Genomic DNA, 15,583 nt, shown 5'->3' with positions numbered 1-15,583 from the left:
ATAATGAGTTGGAGTGTGCAATGCAGGCAGAGGTGCTGCAAATGTCTTTGCACTAGTGGGACTATAGCAAAGTCCAATAGCCACGTTTAGGATGCCACTAGGTACACTGAGTGTTTGCTAGTATAATGGCTTAGTTATAATGAGTTGGAGTGTGCAATACAGGCAGAGGTGCTGCAAATTTCTTTGCACTAGTGGGACTATAGCAAAGTCCAATAGCCACGTTTAGGATGCCACTAGGTACACTGAGTGTTTGCTAGTATAATGGCTTAGTTATCATGAGTTGGAGTGTGCAATGCAGGCAGGGGTGCTGCAAATGTCTTTGCACTAGTGTGACTAGACAAATGTCCAATAGCCACGTTTAGGATGCCACTAGGTACACTGAGTGTTTGCTAGTATAATGGCTTAGTTATAATGAGTTGGAGTGTGCAATGCAGGCAGAGGTGCTGCAAATGTCTTTGCACTAGTGGGACTATAGCAAAGTCCAATAGCCACGTTTAGGATGCCACTAGGTACACTGAGTGTTTGCTAGTATAATGGCTTAGTTATAATGAGTTGGAGTGTGCAATGCAGGCAGAGGTGCTGCAAATGTCTTTGCACTAGTGGGACTATAGCAAAGTCCAATAGCCACGTTTAGGATGCCACTAGGTACACTGAGTGTTTGCTAGTATAATGGCTTAGTTATCATGAGTTGGAGGGTGCAATGCAGGCAGAGGTGCTGCAAATGTCTTTGCACTAGTGTGACTAGACAAATGTCCAATAGCCACGTTTAGGATGCCACTAGGTACACTGAGTGTTTGCTAGTATAATGGCTTAGTTATAATGAGTTGGAGTGTGCAATGCAGGCAGAGGTGCTGCAAATGTCTTTGCACTAGTGGGACTATAGCAAAGTCCAATAGCCACGTTTAGGATGCCACTAGGTACACTGAGTGTTTGCTAGTATAATGGCTTAGTTATCATGAGTTGGAGTGTGCAATGCAGGCAGAGGTGCTGCAAATGTCTTTGCACTAGTGGGACTATAGCAAAGTCCAATAGCCACGTTTAGGATGCCACTAGGTACACTGAGTGTTTGCTAGTATAATGGCTTAGTTATAATGAGTTGGAGTGTGCAATGCAGGCAGAGGTGCTGCAAATGTCTTTGCACTAGTGGGACTATAGCAAAGTCCAATAGCCACGTTTAGGATGCCACTAGGTACACTGAGTGTTTGCTAGTATAATGGCTTAGTTATCATGAGTTGGAGTGTGCAATGCAGGCAGAGGTGCTGCAAATGTCTTTGCACTAGTGGGACTATAGCAAAGTCCAATAGCCACGTTTAGGATGCCACTAGGTACACTGAGTGTTTGCTAGTATAATGGCTTAGTTATAATGAGTTGGAGTGTGCAATGCAGGCAGAGGTGCTGCAAATGTCTTTTCACTAGTGGGACTATAGCAAAGTCCAATAGCCACGTTTAGGATGCCACTAGGTACACTGAGTGTTTTCTAGTATAATGGCTTTGTTATAATGAGTTGGGAGTGTGCAATGCAGGCAGAGGTGCTGCAAATGTCTTTGCACTAGTGGGACTATAGCAAAGTCCAATAGCCACGTTTAGGATGCCACTAGGTACACTGAGTGTTTGCTAGTATAATGGCTTAGTTATAATGAGTTGGAGTGTGCAATGCAGGCAGAGGTGCTGCAAATGTCTTTGCACTAGTGGGACTATAGCAAAGTCCAATAGCCACGTTTAGGATGCCACTAGGTACACTGAGTGTTTGCTAGTATAATGGCTTAGTTATAATGAGTTGGAGTGTGCAATGCAGGCAGAGGTGCTGCAAATGTCTTTGCACTAGTGGGACTATAGCAAAGTCCAATAGCCACGTTTAGGATGCCACTAGGTACACTGAGTGTTTGCTAGTATAATGGCTTAGTTATAATGAGTTGGAGTGTGCAATGCAGGCAGAGGTGCTGCAAATGTCTTTGCACTAGTGGGACTATAGCAAAGTCCAATAGCCACGTTTAGGATGCCACTAGGTACACTGAGTGTTTGCTAGTATAATGGCTTAGTTATAATGAGTTGGAGTGTGCAATGCAGGCAGAGGTGCTGCAAATGTCTTTGCACTAGTGGGACTATAGCAAAGTCCAATAGCCACGTTTAGGATGCCACTAGGTACACTGAGTGTTTGCTAGTATAATGGCTTAGTTATCATGAGTTGGAGTGTGCAATGCAGGCAGAGGTGCTGCAAATGTCTTTGCACTAGTGGGACTATAGCAAAGTCCAATAGCCACGTTTAGGATGCCACTAGGTACACTGAGTGTTTGCTAGTATAATGGCTTAGTTATAATGAGTTGGAGTGTGCAATGCAGGCAGAGGTGCTGCAAATGTCTTTGCACTAGTGGGACTATAGCAAAGTCCAATAGCCACGTTTAGGATGCCACTAGGTACACTGAGTGTTTGCTAGTATAATGGCTTAGTTATAATGAGTTGGAGTGTGCAATGCAGGCAAAGGTGCTGCAAATGTCTTTGCACTAGTGGGACTATAGCAAAGTCCAATAGCCACGTTTAGGATGCCACTAGGTACACTGAGTGTTTGCTAGTATAATGGCTTAGTTATCATGAGTTGGAGTGTGCAGAGGACAGGAGGGTACAGTGCCAGGATTGTGGGGCTCTGGGTAGTGGAAAGGAAGCCTGCCTTTCTATTCCCTCCTAATAGGGAAATGCAGGGAGGAAATCCCTGACCTTTGCTACACAGACGCTGTCGCTGTTTTCAGGACCTGTCACCTATGGCTCTGACCCTGCCGGTTTGAGCCCTTAAAAGGACTGATAGAAAGTGCTCTCCCTAAGCTGTCTAGCGCTGTGTATGGAGCGCATACAGCTGTATCGGCGATAGGACAAAGGACGGCGCTGCGACAGTGATGTCTGACACCAAAGACGCAGAAGAGATAATGGCGTCCTGGAGGAAAATGTCCGGTTTTATAATGCAGGGACATGTGACATGGACATCCTATCACACATGCCGTTGCTTCTCTGGCTAAAAGTCCACTTAGCTGTGTGTGTGTCTGGGATTGGCTGACATGCTGGCCCTCCCCACAAGACGCGCGCGCTTAGGGAAGGAAGACAAGGAAAAAAAAAAAAAAATGGCGATCGCCATTATAGAAACAGCAGTGATCTGAAGGCGCTGTTCCCGCACACTATACACTGAAATGTCATAATAGTGTGATTCACAGAGTGACTTACACTATTACAGCGGAAACCAAGCTAGGAATTAGCTGTTTTTTAGCTGCTAGAACCGTTCTCGAACGTTTCTAGAACTATCGAGCTTTTGGAGAACCTCGAACCGCGAACCGCGCTCAACTCTAATAAACACACTTAACTCAGATATAAGTACCTGCTGCTTAGTTGCCCATGTAACACCAGGTGCTAGTGATGTGTTGGTCGCGAACGATCTGAAACAAAGATCCGGCTCCCTGCTGTGACTGACAGGAGCCGGATCCCGAGTGTGAGCCAATAAATTCTCTAAACAGCTCTTTTCGGTGCTGAAACTCCACCCACCCTCAGCTAAACCTCGCCCACGCAACAATTTAATTGGTCCCTTGTAAGTGGGCGGGGTTCAGCCGCGGGTGGGCGGGGTTTCAGCGGCGTTACTATAATCTTAAATATGTGTTCACCTGGGGTGAACACATATTTAATAAGGAGCCAAGAACGATACGGCTCTTATTGGTGAGCGGAGCCATGGCAACCGGATCACCAAAAAGAGCCGGACTGCCCATCACTACTAGTTGCACCACAATTTCCTGACTGAATCCCTCCTCATGTAAGATGGATGCAGCAGTCGGGCACTGTGTGGTTAATGTGTGGCCAATCAGCGCTGGCTTCTTTCTTGTCTCCTGTTTCCTCTGCTTTGCTAGACCTGAACAGCCGAGCACAGAGGCTGAGTGCACAGTACGGGAGGGTGAGAGGCTGAGCACATGGCACTAGTGCAGTGCAGGCCCCTCCCCCATAACTCTGCTTCTAACTGCAATCTAACAGGAGATCGTGCAGGAACCAGAGGTAGATGGGAAGTCCCCCCAGTGCAGTCTGCCGGTCGGCACCCTGTGTGAGTGTGCAGCTCGCACATAGTTATGGCCAGCCATGCTTGCAACGCTTATGAGGATTTAAAGGGCCGGTAGCCGACAAGAGTAGCATCTTTCCGAGTACTGCGGCCATCAGCAATCTGCCCGGGGGCCGCAGAAAAAGCCATTGCGGGCTGCATACGGCCCGCGGGTCGGAGGTTCCCCACCCCTGCTGTAGTGATATGCCCATCCTTGTCTCCATTCTGTAGTAATATGCCCATCCTGGTTCCCATCCTGTAGTAATGTTCCCATCTTTATCCTCATCTTGTAGTAATTTGCCCATCCTTGTCCCTTTGTAGAAATGTGCCCATCCTTGTTTCCATATTGTAGTAATGAGACCATTCTTGTCCTCTCATAGTAATATCCCAATCTTTTCCCATTCTAGTAGTAATGTGCCCATCCTTGTCCCGATCCTGTAGTAACCTGCCCATCCTGGTATCCTGTAGTAATGTGCCCATCCATTTCCCCAGCTTGTAGTAATGTGTCCATCCTTGTCCTCATCATGTAGTAATGCCCCATCCTGGTACACTCCTTTTTAGTAGTTTCCCATCTTGTAGTAATGTCACCTACTATGCCATTCTTCACATACACATAAAAAAAGATTCTTTCCAGCTGAACGCCATTCCCTCAGTGTCCTCTTTTCTGCTTCTTCCAGTCCACATGTACGTAGACCCCCTTGATGATAGGGGCCAGTGCAGGGGCCACCGCCATCAGCGCTTTATTTCAGGTGAGGCACAGCACAGAGAGGCTCTCTGCAGCTATGCATGCGAGCTGGAAGAAGAAGCCTCAAGGGCCGAGAGACCCCCTGGTCTAAAGGATATTCCTTCAGTATGACACTGACCAGTGCAATGTTTTGTAATACAGTGTATTGCAATGCAGTATGCCAGTGTTCAAAATAATAAGTTAAAGTCCTATAGACAGACTAAGTAAAAAAGAGAGTAAAGAAGGACATTTAACACTAGAACTACTGGACTCGTGACACCTATATAGAAATACATAGTGTGAAGTAGTCAAAATGACTACCTCAGTAGTTCTAGTGTTAAAGGTAATGTCTCACGTTTTTTATTTTTGTATTAAAAATAGTGAGTATGAAATCAAGCATTTTTAATACAAAATTAAATTCACCGTTTATTTAGTTTTTATTTAATTCCAGTTTTACTGAAGCACTGGGGGCTGCCATCTTGGATATGCTGTGTGTAACGACAGTTACTCACCTCCTTTATGGCAGTGCCCAGGGCATAGAAGACCGTTGTCGGACTCCGACCCTATACTTTAACATAGAAAAGGCGTGTGCTGTGAATGGAAGCACCCCCTGGGCTGCCCAGATCACAGCAGAGGGAGGAGATCAGCGCCATCTTTGTGGAGGACACAGCGTATGCTGTGTGAGTACCGGCGCCGGGCAGCGGTGATTGCACCATAACTGAACCTACCGTGCCCCCCCTGCACTCTGCTGGGCCCCCACTCTGCCGCACCCCCCCCCACCCACTCCGCTCATCCCCCGCTCACCTCGGGCCTCCGCTGCTCGTACTGTGATCACTGACAGGACAGGCTGCCGGGGGCGCAGGTCTGAGGTGAGTGCATTCAGCTGGGAGCGGTGATCGTGGTTGACATCTGCAGCCTGAGTGGCACTGCACTACTGATCACCCCTCCTCTCCGCATGTCACCTTGGACCTCCGATCCCAGCCGGCAGCACGGTATATGGGGGCGTGGGGAAACAGTCAGCAAGGCATAGGGAAACAGCCAGCAAGGCATAGGGAAACAGCCAGCGGGGCATAGGGAAACAGCCAGCGGGGCATAGGGAAACAACCAATGGGGCATAGGGAAACAGTCAGCAAGGCATAGCAAAACAGCCAGCAGGGCATAGGGAAACAGCCAGAAAAGCATAGGGAAACAGTTAGCAAGGCATAGGGAAACAGCCAGTGGGGCATAAGGAAACAGCCAGCAAGGCATAGGGAAATGGCCAACGGGGCATAGGGAAACAGCCAGTAATTTCAAGGGCTCTTCAAATATGACATGGCATCCACAATCTATTCCAGCCAAAATGGCCCTCTTTCCCTTTCAAGCCATGCTGTGTGCCCAAACAGTAGTTTTCTACCACATGGGGTATTGGCATATTCAGGAGAAATAGCGCAACAAATTATATGGCCCAGTCATCCTCCAGTTATCCTTCTGAAAATGAAAAAATTTAGGTCTAAAGCAACATTTTTGTTGGAAAAATTAGTTTTTCTCATTTTCACGGCTCAACGTTATAAAATTCTGTAAAGTACCTGTAGGTTCAAGATTTTCACCAAATCTCTAGATAAATTCCTTAAGGTGTAGATTCCAAAAGGTGGTCACTTTTGGGGATTTTCACTGTTTAAGCACATCAGGGGCTTTGCAAATGTGACATGGTGTCCGCTATGTATCCCAGCCAAAATGGCACTTGAAAAGTCAAATGGTGCTATTTCCCTTATGAGCCTTGCTGTGTGCCTAGTAGTTTTGCTCCACATATGGGGTATCGATATACACAGGAGAAATTGCTCAACAAATTTTGGGGACTTTTTTTTATTGTTATTCTCGTGAAAATTAAAAATGTAAGGCTAAACCAACATCTGTGGGGAAAATGTCGTTTTTTAGTTTTACAGATCAACACTAGAATATTCTTTGACACAATTGCCGGTTCCAGGGGCTCACCACACCAATAGATAAATTCCTTGAGGGGTGTTGTTTCCAAAATAGGGTCACTTGTGGAGGGTTTCTCTATTTTGGCACCTCACTATCTCTGCAAACGCAATATGACAGCCGCTATCTTTTTCAGCTAATTTTGCACTCCAAAAGTCAAATGGTGCTCCTTCCCTTCTGAACCCTGCTGTGTGACCAAACAATGGTTTTCCACCACATAAAAAGTATGGGTTTACTCAGGAGAAATGGCACAACAAAATAGACAGTGTATTTTTTTGTTACCCTATTAAAACTAAAATGTTTTGGGCTAAAGGAACATTTTTGTGGGATAAATTAAAATGTTCATTTTTTTTCTTGTACATTGCTTTAATTGCTGTGAAGCACATAAAGGGTTAATAAACTTTTTGAATGTGGTTTTGAACAGCTTGAGGTGTGCAGTTTTTAAAACAGTGTCACTTTTGGGTTTTTATATCAGACATACCCCTCAAAGTCACTGCAAACGTGCTGTGGTCCCTAAAAAAGATTATTTTGTAAATTTTGTTGGAAAAATTGCTGATAAGCTTAATTCTTAACTTCTTAACAAAACTATTTTGTGTCACATAACGATCTGCTTTCAGTGCAGAAAAATTCGAAGTTTTTGAATTTGTTACCAAATTTCTGATATTTTGAAAAATAAATACAAAAAAATCTAAACCTAAATTTACCAATAACATAAAGTACAATGTGTCATGAAAAAAACAATATCAGAATCACTGAGAAATGTTTAATCATTCCAAAGTTATTACCACATAAAGTGACACTGATCAGAATTAGAAAATATGTCCTGGTCTGGAAGATAAAAACAGGCTTAGGATGAAGGGTATAAAGGGAATCTGTCGCCAGGTTTTTGCTATTTACCTGAGAACCATAATGTAAGAGCAGAGTCCTTGATTATAATGATGTATCACTTACAAGGATGTGTTTTGCTGCTTCAATACAACCAATGCTTTATCAGCAAGAGATAATCATTGCAGGACTACTTGGAAAATGCAGGGTAGAGCAAACCTGCCTCCAGCTCTGATTAGCAGTTCTCCATCCTTATGCATTGTACACAGAATGCTATGGTGTTGGTGGTGTTATTTGGCTCCTGGTGGGAATATATTATTGAACACATCAGAATGTATGGGCTCCCGGTGGGTATATATTAGTGGGGACATCAGAATGTATGGATTCCTGATAGTATATATATATATATATATATATATATATATATGTGTGTCTTTATACAGTATATGTGCTTGTTGTATACGTGTGTGTGTGTGTGTGTATGTGCTTGGTGTATACATGTCTGTGTGCTGTGCGTGTGTGTGTGTGCGTGCGTGTATGTATGTGCTTGGTGTATACATGTGTGTGTGCTGTGTGTGTAACGTACTGCTTGTATGAGGCACCCATTTATAAATCCCGCATTCACAGATAAGAGTCCATAGGTGTAAACATGTTGCAATCGCCCAACAAATGAGCAAAATGCTGCTCATTCATCCGGTGATTGGATTGTTTATGGTTGAAAAAAAATCATTATTCTCAGCAGCACTTTGCCCGATGCAAACTGCAAATGTGCTGCTGATTACATGATTCTATATGGGGACAGATTGACCCATTAGCGCTCATTCTGTGTCCATCATGCTTTGTCAACCTGTGTAAAGAGGCCGGGAAACAAATGCTGAATGACTTCAATATTGTTGATTGCACTTGCTTAATGGTCTGAACTCACCACATGTCACTGCAACCTAAATGTTTGAGTGTGGTGGTGCACTATGTTAGTATTTAGGGCCCTACTTTAAACTTTTACCTAGGACCCCACTTTGTCTCAAACTGGAATGGCTAGTGTTATAACTACATACTGTATTTTTAGGACTATATGACACACTTTCCCCCAAAACATTTTTGGAGGAAAGTGGAGGGTGCATCTTAAAGTCCAGATGCACCTGTCTCACTGTGGTGTGGGGGGCAGGGCTGGTGGTGGAGTGGGTCACAGGAGGCAGGAGCCGGATCACCGCTACAGGAAGTTGGTGGCTTGGGTGAACATGTGTGTCCGCTATTAAAGAAATTAAATATTCACTGCTCCACAGAGCCATAAACCTGCCCATCTCTTGGCACTGAAGCCAGTGCCGAGAGGTAGGGGGAATTATGGGTGTGAGGAGCAGTCAATATTCATTTTCTTTAATAGCAGACACACATGATTGCCCCAGCCACCTGCTTCCTGCAGCTACTGGAGCGATCACATGTTTCCGCTATTAAAGAGAATAAATATTCACTGCTCCCTATGCCCATAGAGAATATTCATTTTTTATTAGCCGCCAGATGACATTGGCATATGACTGGGGGCACATGGCAGTGACGTCATGCGCTGCCTGTTGCTTATACGCCAAAGTCAGTTGCCAGTATCAGAAGAGGATGATGACCCCTGTCGCTGCCATGACTCACTTCCTGTGAATGCTGGAAGAGCTCCGGCATTTACAGGAGAACAGTCACTGCAAGAGAACACTACAGTCATAAAGTCCCCTAGGGGAACTAGAAAAAAATCATTAAAAAAAGTAAAAAAAAAAAAATATTAACAAATAAAATGTAAAAGTTCAAATCACCGCCCTTTTGCTCCATTGAAAATAAAACAATAATAATAATAATATTACACACATATTTGGTATCGCCACTTCAGAAATGCCCAAACTATCAAAATATAAAATCAATTAAGCTGATCTTTATATGCCGTAGCGTGAATAATTCCAAATGCCAAAATTAATTTTTTTTGGTCGCAGCAACATTGCATTAAAATGCAATAACAGGTGTGCAAAACATAAGTCACACTAAGCCCCAGATCCCGAAAAATGATAACACTATGGGTCTAGGAAAATGGCGACAAAAGCGCTATTTTTTTTTTTTTTTTTTAAAACATTTGAGTTTTTTTCACCACTTAGACAAAAGTAAAACTATACATGTTTCATGTCTACGAACTAGTACTGACCTAGGGAATCAAAATGACACGTCAGTTTTTCAAAATAGTGAATACAGTAAATCAAAAAAAACCCAGAACAAACAATCGTGCAATTGCACTTTTTTTGTAATTTCACCACACTTGGAGTTTTTTTTCCTTTTCTCCACTACAATATGGGGCAGAATGAATGGTGTCATTCAAAAGCATAACTCGTCCCACAAAAAAACAGCCCTCATATAGCTATATTTATAAAAAAAAATAAAGTTATGGCTCTTTGAAGGAGAGAAAAAAATAAAATATGGAAACCGCCCGGGGGTGAAAGGGCTAAAACATGACATAGGTAAAAGAGAAAAAAAAAGCAGCAGAAAATGTAAAAAAAAGCTGCTTATCACAGTACCAGCAAACCCTATGAGGTTCCAGAAATCTCATGCACACACTTACAGTTGCTTTTTTTTTCCTGACTGAAATGGAAAACTGCTGCTTTTTTGAAAGACGGAGCATGTCAATTCTTTCAGCGTTTTTGCTGCTTTTATCACTATTCAAAGCAATGAGAGCAGTTGTGCTGCTTTTAGTGTGAATGAAACTAACTTTATTTAAACTTGTACTGTTAACAATTGACACACCAAAAATGCAGCAAAAAACACAGCTTTTTTACTGCTATGAGATCAGGCTTTGCTGCAGAAAAAAACGCAGCAGAAACGTAACATGGGAACATAGCCTAAGACCTCTTTCATACGTCAGTGATTCTGGTACGTATGTGACAGTTTTTATACGCACCAAAATCATGGACATATGCAGACCCATTACTGTAAAATCAATGGGTCTGCGCACACATCAGTGATTTTTCACTGACCGTGCCTCCGTGCGGCGTACACGTGCGTCCGTGATTTCCGCATAGAGACATGTCTGTTTTTTTCTGCCATCACTGAAGTCCCACGGACCACACTATGGTGTGATAATAATAAGAATAAGTTTTATTTATATAGCGCCAACATATTGTGCAGCGCTTTACAATTCAGAGGGGACATTTACAGATAATATGAGACATTACAAAATAACAAAATTAAGATACCAATAGGAGTGAGGGCCCTGCTCGTAAGCTTACAGTCTATGAGGAAATAGGGGAGGCACAAAAGGTGAATGGGGGGAGAAAAACTTTTCATATATGGGCCAACCATCGATTTAATAGGGGTTTCAAAACCAACTGTGTGGACCGGTCGCCAGCCAGAATTTATATAGGTACAAGTGTGAAAAACTATATGGAGAGGAAAGGAATCAGAAGATACAGGGGACAAGAATTGACAAGAATTGGAAGTCAATTTTATGAAGGGCAGAAAGGGACTAGATTAGATCAGAGCGGTGAGGTGATAGGCTAGTCTAAAGAAATGCATTTTTAGGGCCCGTTTAAAGTTGTGGATGTTGGGAATTAATCGGATTGTTCTTAGTAGTGTGTTCCAGAGCATAGGCGCAGCTTGTGAGAAATCTTGAAAACGGGAGTGGGAGGTTCAAATTGTTGAGGATGTTAGTCTTAGGGGTACTTTACACACTACGACATCGCAGCTGCGATGTCGGTGGGGTCAAATTAAAAGTGACACACTTCCGGCATCGCATGCGACATCGTAGTGTGTAAAGGCTCGATGATTCGATTAACGAGCGCAAAAGCGTCGTAATCATATCATCGCTGCAGCGTCGGCGTAATCCATAATTACGCTGACGCGACAGTCCGATGTTGTTCCTTGCTCCTGCGGCAGCATACATCGCTGTGTGTGAAGCCACAGGAGCGAGGAACATCTCCTACCGGCGTCACTGCGGCTTCCGTAGAATATGCGGAAGGAAGGAGATGGGCGGGATGTTTACATCCCACTCATCTCCGCCCCTCCACTCCGATTGGCCGCCTGGCGTGTGATGTCGCTATGATGCTGCACGAACCGCCCCCTTAACAAGGAGGCGGGTCGCCGGCCAGAGCGACGGTCGCAGGACAGGTGAGTCCATGTGAAGCTGTCGTAGCGATAATGTTCGCTGCGGCAGCTATCACAAGGATATCGTGGCTGCGACGGGGGCGGGTACTATCGCGCTCGGCATCGCAGCATCGGCCTGCGATGTTGCAGCGTGCAAAGTACCCCTTAGGTCATTAGCAGAGCGGAGGGCACGGGTGGGGTGATAGACAGAGATGAGGGAGGAGATGTAGGGCGGTCCAGAACCGTGGAGAGCTTTGTGAGGGAGAGTGATAAGTTTATGTTGGATTCTGTAGCGGTTAGGCAACCAGTGCAATGACTGACACAGAGCAGAGGCATCAGTGAAGCGGTTGGAGAGGAAAATGATTCTGGCTGCTGCATTCAAAATGGATTGGAGAGGGGAGAGTTTAGTAACAGGGAGACCAATTAGTTAAGAATTACAATAATCCAGGTGAGAATGAATGTGAGCGACAGTAAGAGTTTTTGCAGAGTCAACGGCAAGAAAAGGACGAATTCTAGAGATGTTTTTGAGGTGAAATTGACATGAACAAGCGAATGAACGTATCTGAGGAGTGAAGGAAAGATTGGAGTCAAATATAATCCCAAGACAGTGGGCGTGGTGCTGGGGCGTAATGGTAGAGCCACACATAGAAATGGTAATATTGGGTTTCGAAAGGTTAGGAGAGGGAGGAAACATGAGAAATTCAGTTTTTGACAGGTTCAGTTTTAGGTAGAGGGAGGACATGATGTTGGAGACAGCGGACGGACAATCGGTAGTATTTTGTAATAATGCAGGGGTGATGTCAGGAGAAGATGTGTACAGTTGGGTGTCATCAGCATAGTGATGGTACTGAAAACCAAATCTGCTGATCATTTGTCCAATAGGGGCAGTGTATAGAGAGAAAAGGAGGGGGCCTAGGACTGAACCCTGAGGAACCCCAACCGTAAGAGGACGAGGAGAGGAAGAGGAGCCGGCAAAAGATACAGTGAATGAGCGGTCAGAGAGGTAAGAGGAGAACCAAGAAAGGACGGTGTCCTTGAGCCCGATAGAGTGGAGCATAGTGAGGAGGAGCTGATGATCCACAGTATCGGTAGTTTCAGTAGAATTTAAGGAGCAGAAACCGGATTTAGAGGGTCAAGGAGAGAGTTATCTGACAGATAGCGGATTAAACGGGAGTGGCCCAGGCGTTCCAGGAGTTTGAAGATGAAGGGGAGATTAGAGACAGGTCTGTAGTTAGCAGCACAATTTTGGTCCAGGGATTGTTTTTTAAGCAATGGCTGTATGCTGGCATGTTTGCAGGAGGAGGGAAAGACACCAGAGGAGAGAGAGATTGAATATTTTAGTTAGGTGAGTGGCGACAGCTGGGGTGACAGATTTAAGGAGATGTGAGGGAATAGGGTCACTGGTGCAGGTAATAGGGCGAGAACATGCGAGAAGCCTAGTAACTTCTTCTGTGACTAGATCAAAGAGTGAAAGTGAGCTAGATGAAGTGTAGGAGGGCAGACAATGTTTGGTGTTATGAGGCTGTGAGAAAATTTCCTTTCGTATATGATTAATTTTTTCCTTTAAAATAATTGCCCACGTCGTCTGCGCTGAGGTTGGTGGTTAGGGCCAGAACTCTTGGTCCGAGGAGGGAACGGAAAGTATCAAAGAGTCGTTTAGGATTGTTGGCTAGAGAGGTGATGAGGGTGTTAAAGTACGCTTGTTTGGAGAGGTGAAGGGCAGCATTGTATGTTTTGAGTATAAACTTATCATGGATGAAATCTTCGGCTAGATTGGATTTTCTCCACAGACATTCAGCGCACCTGGAACACCGCTGGAGAAAGTGTATTTGTAACGTGTGCCAGGGCTGCTGCTATCTGTTGCTCTGCATGTAGCAGGTGCAGCTTCATCTAGGGCGCTCTGTAGGGTTTCATTATAATGTTTTACAGCAGAGTCAGGACATGAGAGGGAGGATATTGGGGCCAATGATGACTGCAACTTCTTCAGAAGTTTCTGGGTGTTAATGGTGTGTATATTCCTATATTGGTGGTAAGTGGGGGTGTCCTGAGTGGGTTAACAGTTCTTGACAAAGAATGAAAGAAGGTTGTGGTCAGAGAGTGGGAGGGGGGAGTTAGTAAAATCATTCACTGAGCAGAGGCGAGAGAAGACCAGGTCCAGCATATTCCCGCCTTCATGAGTTAGTTAGTTAGTTGTGAAAGGCCAAGAGAAGAGGTTGGAGATAAAAGATGAGCAGCAGCTGAGGAGAGGAGATCATCAATAGGGATGTTAAAGTCCCCCATGACAAGAGTGGGGAGGTCACAGGCTAGAAAATGTGGAAGCCAGGTGGCGAAATGATCCAAGAACTGACTGGTTGGGCCTGGAGGGCGATACACAACTTCTACTTGCAGGGAGAAGGGTCTGTAAATCTTGACAGTGTGGACCTCTAAAGAAGGAAAGATAAGTGAGGGGACAGGAGGGATGACCTGAAAAGTGCAGTTTAGGGAATTAGAGGACCAACACCTCCACTTGATCTGTTGTCAAGTCTAGGGGTGTGAGAAAATTGTAGGCCACCATATGAGAGAGCAGTAGCAGTGGTGTCTGACTGCTGAATCCAGGTCTCGGTAAGAGCCAGGAGGTTATGGGAATTGTTAAGGAAGAAGTCGTGGATGAAGGAGAGTTTGTTACACGCTGAGCGTGAGTTCCAAAGGGCACAGTTAAAGGCGGGCAGAAGGCATGCAAGGAATATTAATGAGATTTAGGGTTTTTCTGAGTATGTCAGGGAAGGAATTGAACTTACTATTTTAAGAAGGGCCTGGATTAGGTGCAATATCACCTGATAAAAGGAAAAGGAGAATAGAGAGATTGAGCATGTGGTTAAGAGATTTATGAGAGTGTCTATTATGTTGCATGGTGGGAGTGAATGGATCTGGATGGTTTATAATTTTGAAAAGAGTGTGAGAGCAGTACATAGGAGAGGAGAGGAGAGAAGGACTACTATGGATGGAGTGTACTAGGTGTGTGAAAGGGCGGTAGAAATGAGGGATTGAAGAAGCTAGCATATAAATGATGCAAATACAAAGGTGGAAACATTTTGCAATACATAAAAATTTGGAGCAAGTTTGATTGTTTTGCATGCCTTACCTGTCTCTTGTCCTGTACAACTGCCATGATCCGTGAAACACATACCAGAAAAACATGGACATTGAAAATAAAAAGCTTTTCATACTCACCTTCTCCAGAGACGCTGTCTCCGGCCACTGCTCTCTGCTACTTCCAAGCTGACTCATTATTCTCATGCATATGCATTTATGCACAGCACAGCTGACCCGGAAGTAGCTGGAGAGGTGAGCGACAGCATCCGAGAGACTTCAGCACCATGGACAGCAGGAGCGGAGACAGGTGAGTTTATCTCCATGTGCCATCATGGATCACGGATATCACATGTGGAACCCACGTGTGCTGTGAATCAAGGCACAGGGCGTGACATATGCTTTTTTAACACGTCAGTGAAAGACTCTGTTTTTCACTGACGTGAGAAACAGGCCTAAGCCTGTGGTTTTTATGTAGTGGGAAAAACGTATCTAAAAGCTATGTGTGACCTTACCCTAAAATGGTTTTCATTTTACAAAATTTGTTCTTTTTGGATCTTTTGATAAAAATCAAACACCCACAAAAGCATTTAAGCATGAGACTTTATTTATACCCAGTCACAATGATAAAATAATAGCAATCTGTATTCCTATTAGTGACATAGGACAGTAAATGAGCACCTGGCGTTATATAGGTCTACAGCAGATATAAATACGGTTGTAAGCTCCTGATGGCGGGGATTTCTGCTGTCTGTGCACTCTGGGAATATACATGTGTAGGATATCGGTTTCATGGACGGACTCCACAGCCCGTGCTGCTCTTTTGTGCTCAGCAGCAT

Source organism: Anomaloglossus baeobatrachus, chromosome 4 (genome assembly GCF_048569485.1).
Source record: "Anomaloglossus baeobatrachus isolate aAnoBae1 chromosome 4, aAnoBae1.hap1, whole genome shotgun sequence".
Classification (NCBI taxonomy): domain Eukaryota; kingdom Metazoa; phylum Chordata; class Amphibia; order Anura; family Aromobatidae; genus Anomaloglossus; species Anomaloglossus baeobatrachus.
The sequence above is the reverse complement of the archived record's forward strand: the minus strand, read 5'-3'. Positions refer to the sequence as shown.